A 10,122-nucleotide genomic window follows, 5' to 3' on the forward strand; every position below is an offset into this window, starting at 1 on the left:
TGTTTTTCATCAAGAGTCATTGAAATATTTTTACATGTTTATTTCAAAACAGAATTCAGTTAATTGGTTAGAGTTATGTCCCTTTATCTGTTGATATCTAATTTATGTATACTTTGTGTTTTCTTTATGTCCATTATAATCTCTTTGAAAAGGAAAGTGTTTGATTGATTGATTGTTGGTTGCTTAATATAAGTGTTTGAATATATTTCTACCATGTCTAACTTCCAATTGACATTTTAATTAATGGGCTATAAAATGTATTCCAAAATCAAATGTTCATAGTTATTACAAAATATATACCTTTTCATTCATTAGCAATACAGTAAGACTAGAAAGTTTAAAAGTTCAGGAGAATCTTTATATAAAAATAATGGCTGTCTGACCCTTTTTTTGCTTTCAAAGTATAAGTTTTGTACAACAGTCTAGAAGTAAAAGAAGTTCTGATATTGTAAATTTCTGGATAAATTTCCATTTAATTTACTGGTCCTTTGATAGTATGAAATAATAAGAATTGAATGAAACTTAAATTGTTCTTAGATCAGTTTTCAATTTGATACATATATTTTTATTGTAGTATTATTTGTGAAGATTTCTAGGCATTGAATTTTATGCAGTTCTTATAATTGTAATTTTAAAATTAAATCTACTATTTCGGTGCACAGATTGTTTTACTGTTCAAATTTAGTTTAGGAAAAAAAGTCAAGACTCGAGTTAAATAGAAGATATGCTTGGTAAGCTACAGAATGTGTAAGTAAATATGTATATTTCAAAACAGAATTTAGATAGTTAATTAGAGTTATCTCCCATTATCTGTTAATATCTAATTTATGTATACTTTATGTTTACTTTATGACCAGGAATATAAGTGTTCAAATATGTTTATTTCATTCTGAATTATATCTATAAGTTAAATTAACATGACAAAAACAATTACAATTGAGTAATCAAGATATATATAGTAGGATAAGAAGAATCAATATACTGATTTCCTGCACTGTTGTTGTTTGAACTGATAATTTCTATTTATGGAGTATTAACAATGAATGCAGCTAAAAATATTGAATAATAGATATACATTTATACATCCTATTTCTATTGTTATTCATATTTTGTATATTGTTTTATTTTTTTATGATCAGATGTCAATTTTATAGAGTGTCTGCATTGAAGGAAATAAAGTTTTTCCTCAAATTTTTTAATTCATAACAGAAAAAAAAACTTGACTTCACTGACCTAGAATGACTGTTTTGCTAATGTCATAAGGTAAATTGTTATGAAAAATGGTCAGTTTGAGAATAACAGCAGAACTCAGTATTGGTATATAAAAGTTCATGTCTTTTCTTCATTGTTACTTCAATAAAATATTCAAAATACAACACAGAAAATTTGTAGACAAGCAATATGAAACCTTTGAAATAAAACAAGCTATGAACTCAAATGCTTCAAAAGTGTGCCTATTTCAACAAAGTTTCAACATCTAGATTTTTGGTCTTCCCTGGGTACCAGTTAAGTTTTAATGAAATAGCTATGTTTATTCTTCTACCGTTACTTGTTATCTTAACTTGACAGTTTCTTGCAACTAGAATTTCAATTTATAATTTATTTTACCATTGGTAATTTTTGTTTGCAAATTTGACATTAGAATTTTTAAAGTTGTTTTTTATAGAACATGAGTAAATATTATTAGTTTTTCTTCAGGATTAATTTTTCTTTAGAATTGACCTCAACAAAGTTTCATGGACTACCAAGTAACATGATCTGATTGCCTTTGATGTTACAGACCAATGGAAAACTTCATATATAAAGAAATAGATCTTCAAATATGAGACAGATTATCAAAAGATAAATATAAAGTAATTATTAACCATAGAAATTATATACTTGACTATTGCTTCCACTTGAAATTTTGACATAGTTTTGAAAAAGTCTCAAAACTTAAGAGAGAAATGAAAGTCCATAGTATTTTACTCCTTAAAAGTGTCAAAATTAGATATTATAATAAGAAATTTTTGTTCTTTAAAAGTGCACATACTATACATGAAAATATATATAATTTACAAATAAAAAGAAGTGTTATTTTTGGTTATAAAAAAATGATCACACATTAAAACATTTATGATATAATAAAAAAAACAGTAACTCTACATAAAAACATGATCAATGATGAAAATAACACTTTATAAGTTTGTTTCGTCCAAATAACTTTTAAATGCAGTGGATGCATACATACTTGAGAAGCAAAATGACCAATAAAATAGCCAAAACCATAGAAAGTCAACTTTGCCTGACGGGAGTTGGAACCTTAACTTTACAATAGTTATACCCCACGAAACATACATCCGTCAGGTATAATGATTTTAATCCGTTCGTCTGTCAGTCAGTCAGTCCGTCTGTCAGTCCTGATCTTGTTGTTGCAGCTCCTCTGACATTGGGTATGTGAGTGTGCTCACAAAGGTTCTTTGATTTCTTAACCATTCATTGGATTTAAGAAATGTATGTTTAATCTTGTCAGTGGTGATGGACTGATTATTGGGTTAATGGTACACTCTGGGACCAAGAGTCCCCTAGCAAGTTATCTATCCGGTGTACACATCCCTAATTAGATAAGGCACCTTTTGTCAGTCTTTACATCAAGACATTCAATTTACTTTTAGTCTTTTTTAGATCAGCTGCTTCAAAATCCAAATGAGTTGAATTGACTTGAATAACAAAAAAGCGTGAGTAGTGTTTTTTGTTTTTTTTTACCTTAGAAAAAGTAATCATACAGGTATACATCAAAACATTTGAGGTATTTGCGAAAACAGGAATTTGAAGAAAAAAAAAATACAAGATAAGTAAGCCATGGATAGTTTATCTTTAACATCTGGACTCAATTGAATTAAATTGGATTAAAAAATTACAGTCTATCCTCTTGGTCTTAACGACAATATCATGGGAATTGGTAATATATCTAGAACAGATTCTGTTAACATTTTGGATATAGTTTCTAAAACAGTACGTTAAAACCGTTCTCATGGACGTAGAATAAATCGCATTCAAAGAAAATTTCGTAATAATACAAATATTTCGGACCTAATTTCTATTTCAAAAAACAATGGTAGACACTATCTATTAACCGTCTCTGTTCTTTGCCTGTTAATAAATTTCATCAAATTTTGGAGGAATGCAACACAATTTCATATTGCAGTCCTAAGTATGAAATTGTTTAAATTATAATTACATATTGTTATTCTAAATTGTTTCCCAAAATTGATCGCCCTGAAGATCACAAAAAACATTTTAAAATTAAATATGTCAATAAAGGTTTTGATTTTGTAAATATTGCCGATATTTTTAATGATCATTCTGTTAAAGAGTGAATTCCTGACTATTTTGATAATACTGAACTCCCTCTTATTTGTTATGTTTACAAAAAATCCACCCAAAAATATGTGTTTAATTACAGCGAAGTGTGTAAAGATGTTAATATCAGTGACAATACACCTACTTCATGAAATTGCAGTAAATCCGAATACATTTATGGCCCCAGTTCCCATGTTATAACAGGAGATCTTAACATGGTTTGTGACCGAGAGTTAAAATCATTCCTCAGTAAAGGACCTAAATATTGTCCCCCGTCAATTATTAATTGGAATGAGTGTCGTAACCAAGGCTTCCAAAACGGTCATATATTCTGGACATTTGTATAATGTCCGGTAAAAGTCCGGCTGGGCAAAGCATGAAACGGTCATCTACTTTTTAGTTTTCAAGGCTTTCTTAAGAGACGGTCATTTTAACATAATTGTGATTTTTTTTACCCAACCTTTTGCCTTTAACAGCCACACATTTCCGGTCATAAAAGTGACATGATCATTAAGTACTATCAAAACAAACCCTACTTTAATACATTCTTATTTTAATCAAGGCTAATTAGTTGTCGAACAGCTGAAATTTACCTGTTCAGGTGACAGGTAAACTATTTTGAACCGGACATTGATCGGTCTATTCAAAGTTATTTTCTTACATTTCAGCGGTTTGCATCTAATTAATTTAGTCTAAAAGATTATCAGAAATACGTTTACAAATATAATTTGATGAAAAAATAAAAAGGTGAAAATGAAAAATCGTCATAACCACGTTGTTTGAACCAGAGACATGTCTCTGTTTGAACTAGTACACGTGTGCGCATGTGGGCAGGTGTGAAATTTAATTATGCATCCTAATTTCTTCAAAAAATGCTTAAATTGTCATTGATACCTTTATCTCGCGTTCATTTCGAATATTTTCTTGAAGAAATAACGTAGAAAGAGCTACGTACACTCATTCATGCTTTGCAAACATACACAGAATTTACGTATCCGTCTCTTGTCCATGTTTTACCATTGTCAAGATTACATCCGGATTAGATTTAAAAACGAAAGTAAAGTTTTTGACAACGTTATTTTGCACAAATAAAGAGTCTAAGGCAGATATAAGTACGCTGATGTTGCACACTTCGAATGATGCACTGCCAATTTAACAGTTTACGTCAGAACTTCGAATTTGAATCAAAGAAAGTTTAATATCGTTTTTTTTTTAATGTCAATCATAAAAAATTTGGGATGGCCAACTCGGCAACTGAATACCATAATTACCTTTTGTTTATTTAGTCTTAAGGGATTAAAATCAGGATAATATATAAAATGTCCGGCTGGCTAAAAATAATTTTGGAAGCCCTGGTTGTAACATCATCCACGACTCACTCCGTACTTACTGCTCTAAATGGATAAAACGAGAAAAAGCTGACAAAAAATCATTAGATTCTTTTTTTAATTCAGTAATGAACATAGTTGATATACATATTCGATTTTGAAGATCATTTTACTCCTAACAACAACCATAATAGCCCAATTTCACATATCAGATATAAGCTAAGGGAACTCGCCGAGGAATATACTTTTGTCCCGGCTGATAAGGCTGCTAACAATATCATTATTGTTTGACGTAAATTTTACATTGATGTTCTACAAAAGGAAATCAGGAATTCACCAACATTCCAACTGACTCCATTTTAGGAAATTGACATCTGTAACAAACATAAACTTTTAGCTACCATTTTACAAGCAGAACCAAATACAATGAAAGTTCCAACAATGTACTGGCTTCCGAAGCTGCACAAAACTCCTTACAAATATAGATTTATTTCGTCTTCAAGCCATTGTTCCACTACTAAACTATCTATTCTACTTACTAGTACACTTGGTAAAATCAAAAACCTGGTAATAAATTGTTCAAATAAGGCCTTTGAAAATAGTGGAATTAATTACTTTTGGAGTGTCAAAAATTTGTTGGAAGAACTTGATAAATTGCATGCTTATATTGGTGATTTCGTATCTGTTCAAAGTTTTGATTTTTCTACCCTATATACCACGTTGCCTCATAATCTTATTAAGAAAAAAATTCACACACTAGATTAAATGGGCCTTTAAAAAGTCGGAATGCGATATACATGTTCAAACTCTTTTAGGTCATTTTTTAGTAACAACAAAAAAAAGAACTATGTCAATTGGACCTGCTTTGATACTATAACTGCCATTGAGTTTTTACTAGATAACATTTTTGTTCGCTATGGAGATTCCGTATATTGTCAGGTTATCGAAATTCCCATGGGGACTAACTGTGCACCACTTATTGCGGATCTGTTTCTGTATTGTTATTAGTTACAATTTATGACTAAAATCAGCAAAGACCCATGGAAACAACATCTGATTCAAATTTAATAACACTTTTAGATATTTAGATGATATATTGGCTCTCAATAATGACGACTTCAGTATGTACACTAAAGAGATTTATCATGTCGAACTAACTTTAAATAAAGCTAATACTAACAATGAACACTGCCCTATTCTGGATCTTGATATATTTATCTTTAAAGGGAAGCTTAATACCAAAACTTATGATAAAAGAGATGATTTTTCATTTCCTTGTTAATTATCCATTTTTAGATGGTGACGTTCCCTTGTCGCCATCTTATGGTGTTTATATATCTCAACTTGTTCGATTCGCTCGAGTATGTAGCAAAGTATTTAATTTCAACGAAAGAAATCTCTGTATTACTGAAAAATTATTACACCAGGGTTTTCGATATCCCAAACTGGTCAAAACATTTACTAAATTTTAACATCGGTACAAGGACATCATTCGTAAATATAAATCAACATGCAGACATCTTATACGTTCAGGTATTTCACATCCAATATTTTATGGTAATATTCTTTACAAAGCACAAAAATGTCGGCATTCACCTCAAAAGCTAACCAAACCTTTAAACAGACTTATTCGGAAAGGATATAGTTACAATACTGTTGTCAAGTCATTAAGGATTGCATATTTTGGTATTAACATTGATTCACTCATAGGGTCTTTGCCACGGAAATAAACACATTTATTCTAAAACCAGTTGTTGGCATGATACGGGTTATGTTCTTCTCATATATTTTATGATGGTATGATACTAAACCCCTAACGGGAGGGATTGTACTTGATTTTCATATGATGAAGTTATAATCTTTCAATTAGTTTAATTGAGGTCTGGAGCTGACATGTCAGTAACTGCTAGTAGTCCTTTGTTCATTTATGTATCATTGCCTAGTTTTTGCTTAGTTTCTTTTGTTACCTATTCTGACATTGGACTTGGACTTCTTTTAAACTGAGTTTTACTGTGCGTAATGGATTAGGTAAAATATTAGATTTGAAAATGATAAGGGCGCCCTCTACAAATTCAAGAACTAAGATGGCGGAACGTAAACAAACCTCGCAAAATCGATTTTTTTCTCTATTTTTTGCCTGGCAGCTTTAAATTTTGAGAATAGAACCCCTGACTATACAAGCCTGAATTCGTTACATTTGTTCATTTCAAAACAGAATTTAGTTAATTGGTTAGAGTTATGTCCCATTATCTGTTGATATCTAATTTATGTATACTTTATATTTACTTTATGTCCATTATAATCTCTTTGATAAGGAATATAAGTGTTTGAATAAGTTTATGCCATGTCTTAACCTCCAAATGACATTTTAGATAAAGGGCTATTCCAAAATCAAATGTTTATACTTATTACAATATGTAAACCTTTCATTCATTATCAATGAAAAAGAATGAATAGTTTTAAAGACCAGTTGAATTTTTTATATTAAAGGATAAAAACTATTTCAGAAATATTCAAAAGGCATTGGACGTTTTTGGCTTTTACCTTTCTTTTTTGTCCTTTTTGGTTTATAGCCATTCATCTTTTAAATGAACTTTAGATTTTCAAATACTGTGGCCTCGAGCATCACTGAAGAGACATTGATTGTCGAAATGCACATCTGGTGCAGAAAAATTGGAAGTTCTGACAGTGTTAATTTTCAGATTAGTCTTATTTTGATTTATTGGTCCTTAAGTTGTTTGAAATAATAAGAAATTTTTAAGTTTGATATTTTTATTGTAGTTTTATTTGAGAAGATAGCACTATATGTTTTTATGCATTTCACTGCACCAATTGTTTTATTTGTTCTATATTAGTTTTGAAAACAAATCATAAGACTTGAGTTAACAAAGGCATCTGCTTGGTATGCAACAAAATTTGCAAGTTCATGTATATTTATATATATATTTCAATTTAACAGGATTTAGTTAGTAAGTTTAATAAATAGAGTTATCTCCCATTATCTGTAAATATCTAATTTATGTAAACTTTAGGTTTACTATATGCCCATTATATCTTTGATAAGGAATATTGGTGTTTGAATCTGTTTAGTTCATTTCTGACTTTAAAATGCTAGTTAGAATTAATCATATAAAAAAAAAATTCAATTCGGGTCCATTAAATTTTTTTTTTAAGATAAGGAGAATCTATTTCCATATTTCCTGCACTGTTGTTATTAACTAGAATTTTACTATTTATGGATTATTTACAATGAATGCAGCTAAACAATTGCATAAATTGATACACATCCTTCTTCTATTGTTAATCATATATTACATATTGTTTTATCTTTTTATGATGATATACCAGTTTAGAGTTTGTCCACCATTGAAGGAAATACAAAATTTCTGTCATTTTTCAGCATCATGACAAAAAATATTTGACAGAACAAACCAGGAGTGATTGTTTTACAAATCTAATTTTGTAAATGGTTACAAAAAATAGGTCAGTTGGAGTAAAACAATAGAACTCAATATTGGTGTATAAAAGTTTTAGTCTTTTTTTCATTGTTACTTAAATAAAGTTCTTATGTGAACAAAATAAAATAATCAAAACAAAACAAAACAAAACACAGAAAACTTATGAACAAGCAGCACTAACCCTTTAAAAAAACGTACAATCAACTCAAATTCTCTAAAAGTACACCCTTTTCAACAAGAAAGTTAATCATTTTACAACAGATAAGCATAAAAATTTACTTGACAACACTTATTTTTGAATTTTTCTTGATTGATATAAGGGAATAATGCCCTAGGTTTTATTTTTCCTATTCTCAACATTGTATCAAGTGTTCTAACAGTATCTTTCAGACATACTTATGTTGATGAAGAAAATCTTGGTAATTTCTGAATTGATATACTGTAAAATAGTTTATTTTCTCAAGATTTCAAAATCAAAACATGTTCTTAAGGGTTTATATTCCTGTTTTTTTGTTGTTGTTCCTTACTCTTATCTCCTTGTGAATTAAAATTTACACAAGGGAATATTGTTGCAATTTTATCTAATACACATAATTAGCACAGATAAATCCCTCACAAATATGTTCCACTTTACAATAACTCATGACAAATGACAAAGATAAATATTCAAACTAATGCCCACACTACATTACAATTTGACGCTGAATTAAGTAGCCTGGACCAAGATTTAGAAATCATTAGATATCATGGACCATATGAATTCGCTTTTTGTAATTGATTGAAATAAATGGTTCAGTTTTAAAAAAATGATAGGTCTTAGTAATTCAATGTAGTCTTTTCAACGTGATTTTCATTGCTACCCTTAATATAGCCTCATTCTGAAGTAATAAGAACAATAAGCTGTATTTTTAAAGTATCTAAACACATGACCACTTTCTTCTTAAAACAGAGTATATTATACTTCAATATTGTCTCACTATTTGAAGAGCGTCTTTAGATAGCTTTTCCGTTCTAAGGCGTGCTTGGCAGGTTTGAGGAGAGATTTTGTATAGCCCAGAGTACAAAAGGATTAAGTCATATTGTTTTAATGTTTATATTGTGTCACACTTATTGAACAAGTGGGTTGAAGTGGTTTGTCATTGTATTGATGTGACGCAGAAGTATGTACTACCGCATGATTGTGCATTAATAATCCTTATTACGTCCTTATTATGAATTGAAGATGTTAAATGCGCATTTTAAAAAAAAAAATGAAAAAAAAAACTTTTGTAGAAGTACACAGTAGTTCAATGTGATATTTGTTTTTGTTTATATTATAAGCATTATTTTGACTGCAGCTTGAGAAACTTATTAGTTAACTTTTTCAAAACTTTCAGATATTTCAAAATTATTTTGTTGATTTTCAGATAATTTTATTTCATAATATTAAAATCCTCCTTGTTTAGATTTGTCAAACGTAAATCAAGAATAAAGTCAGGATTGTCTCCCTTTCTACAGCCTATAACTGCTTGTGCACTTGTTACATGATATTAAAAAATAGTTTAAATCATCAATAGATTTTTTTATTATTAGAAAATCCAGTTATGACTAAGTTATTGTTTTCCAAATCTTTATTTATTTGCAGTAAGTTTTATTGGAGATATTTTATGGCCTTAACATTATTTGCTGATCCACAAAGTTTTTTCAAATAAGTGTATATTCAACTTTATTATGCTTTTTCAATCAAATATACATGTGTTCTATAATTGCTTTGACTTACAGAGGTAGAAGTAAGATAGTCCAAGTTGGCAAGCTCCTTAAGTTGACCTACCCTCAATGAAATTTATTTGTACTTATACATGTTCATTGTATACTGTAAATGAATAAAAAATGCTTTCCTACACAGCAAGTTAAACTTGTGTTAAGGTTGCCCAGTATCAAAGCTGCTTATCACACTGTCCAGCGGAAACCCCTATATTTTGACCGCTGATGTAAGTTAGAATACTAAAGAAATT

Source organism: Mytilus californianus, unplaced genomic scaffold (genome assembly GCF_021869535.1).
Source record: "Mytilus californianus isolate M0D057914Y unplaced genomic scaffold, xbMytCali1.0.p SCAF_6, whole genome shotgun sequence".
NCBI lineage: Eukaryota > Metazoa > Mollusca > Bivalvia > Mytilida > Mytilidae > Mytilus > Mytilus californianus.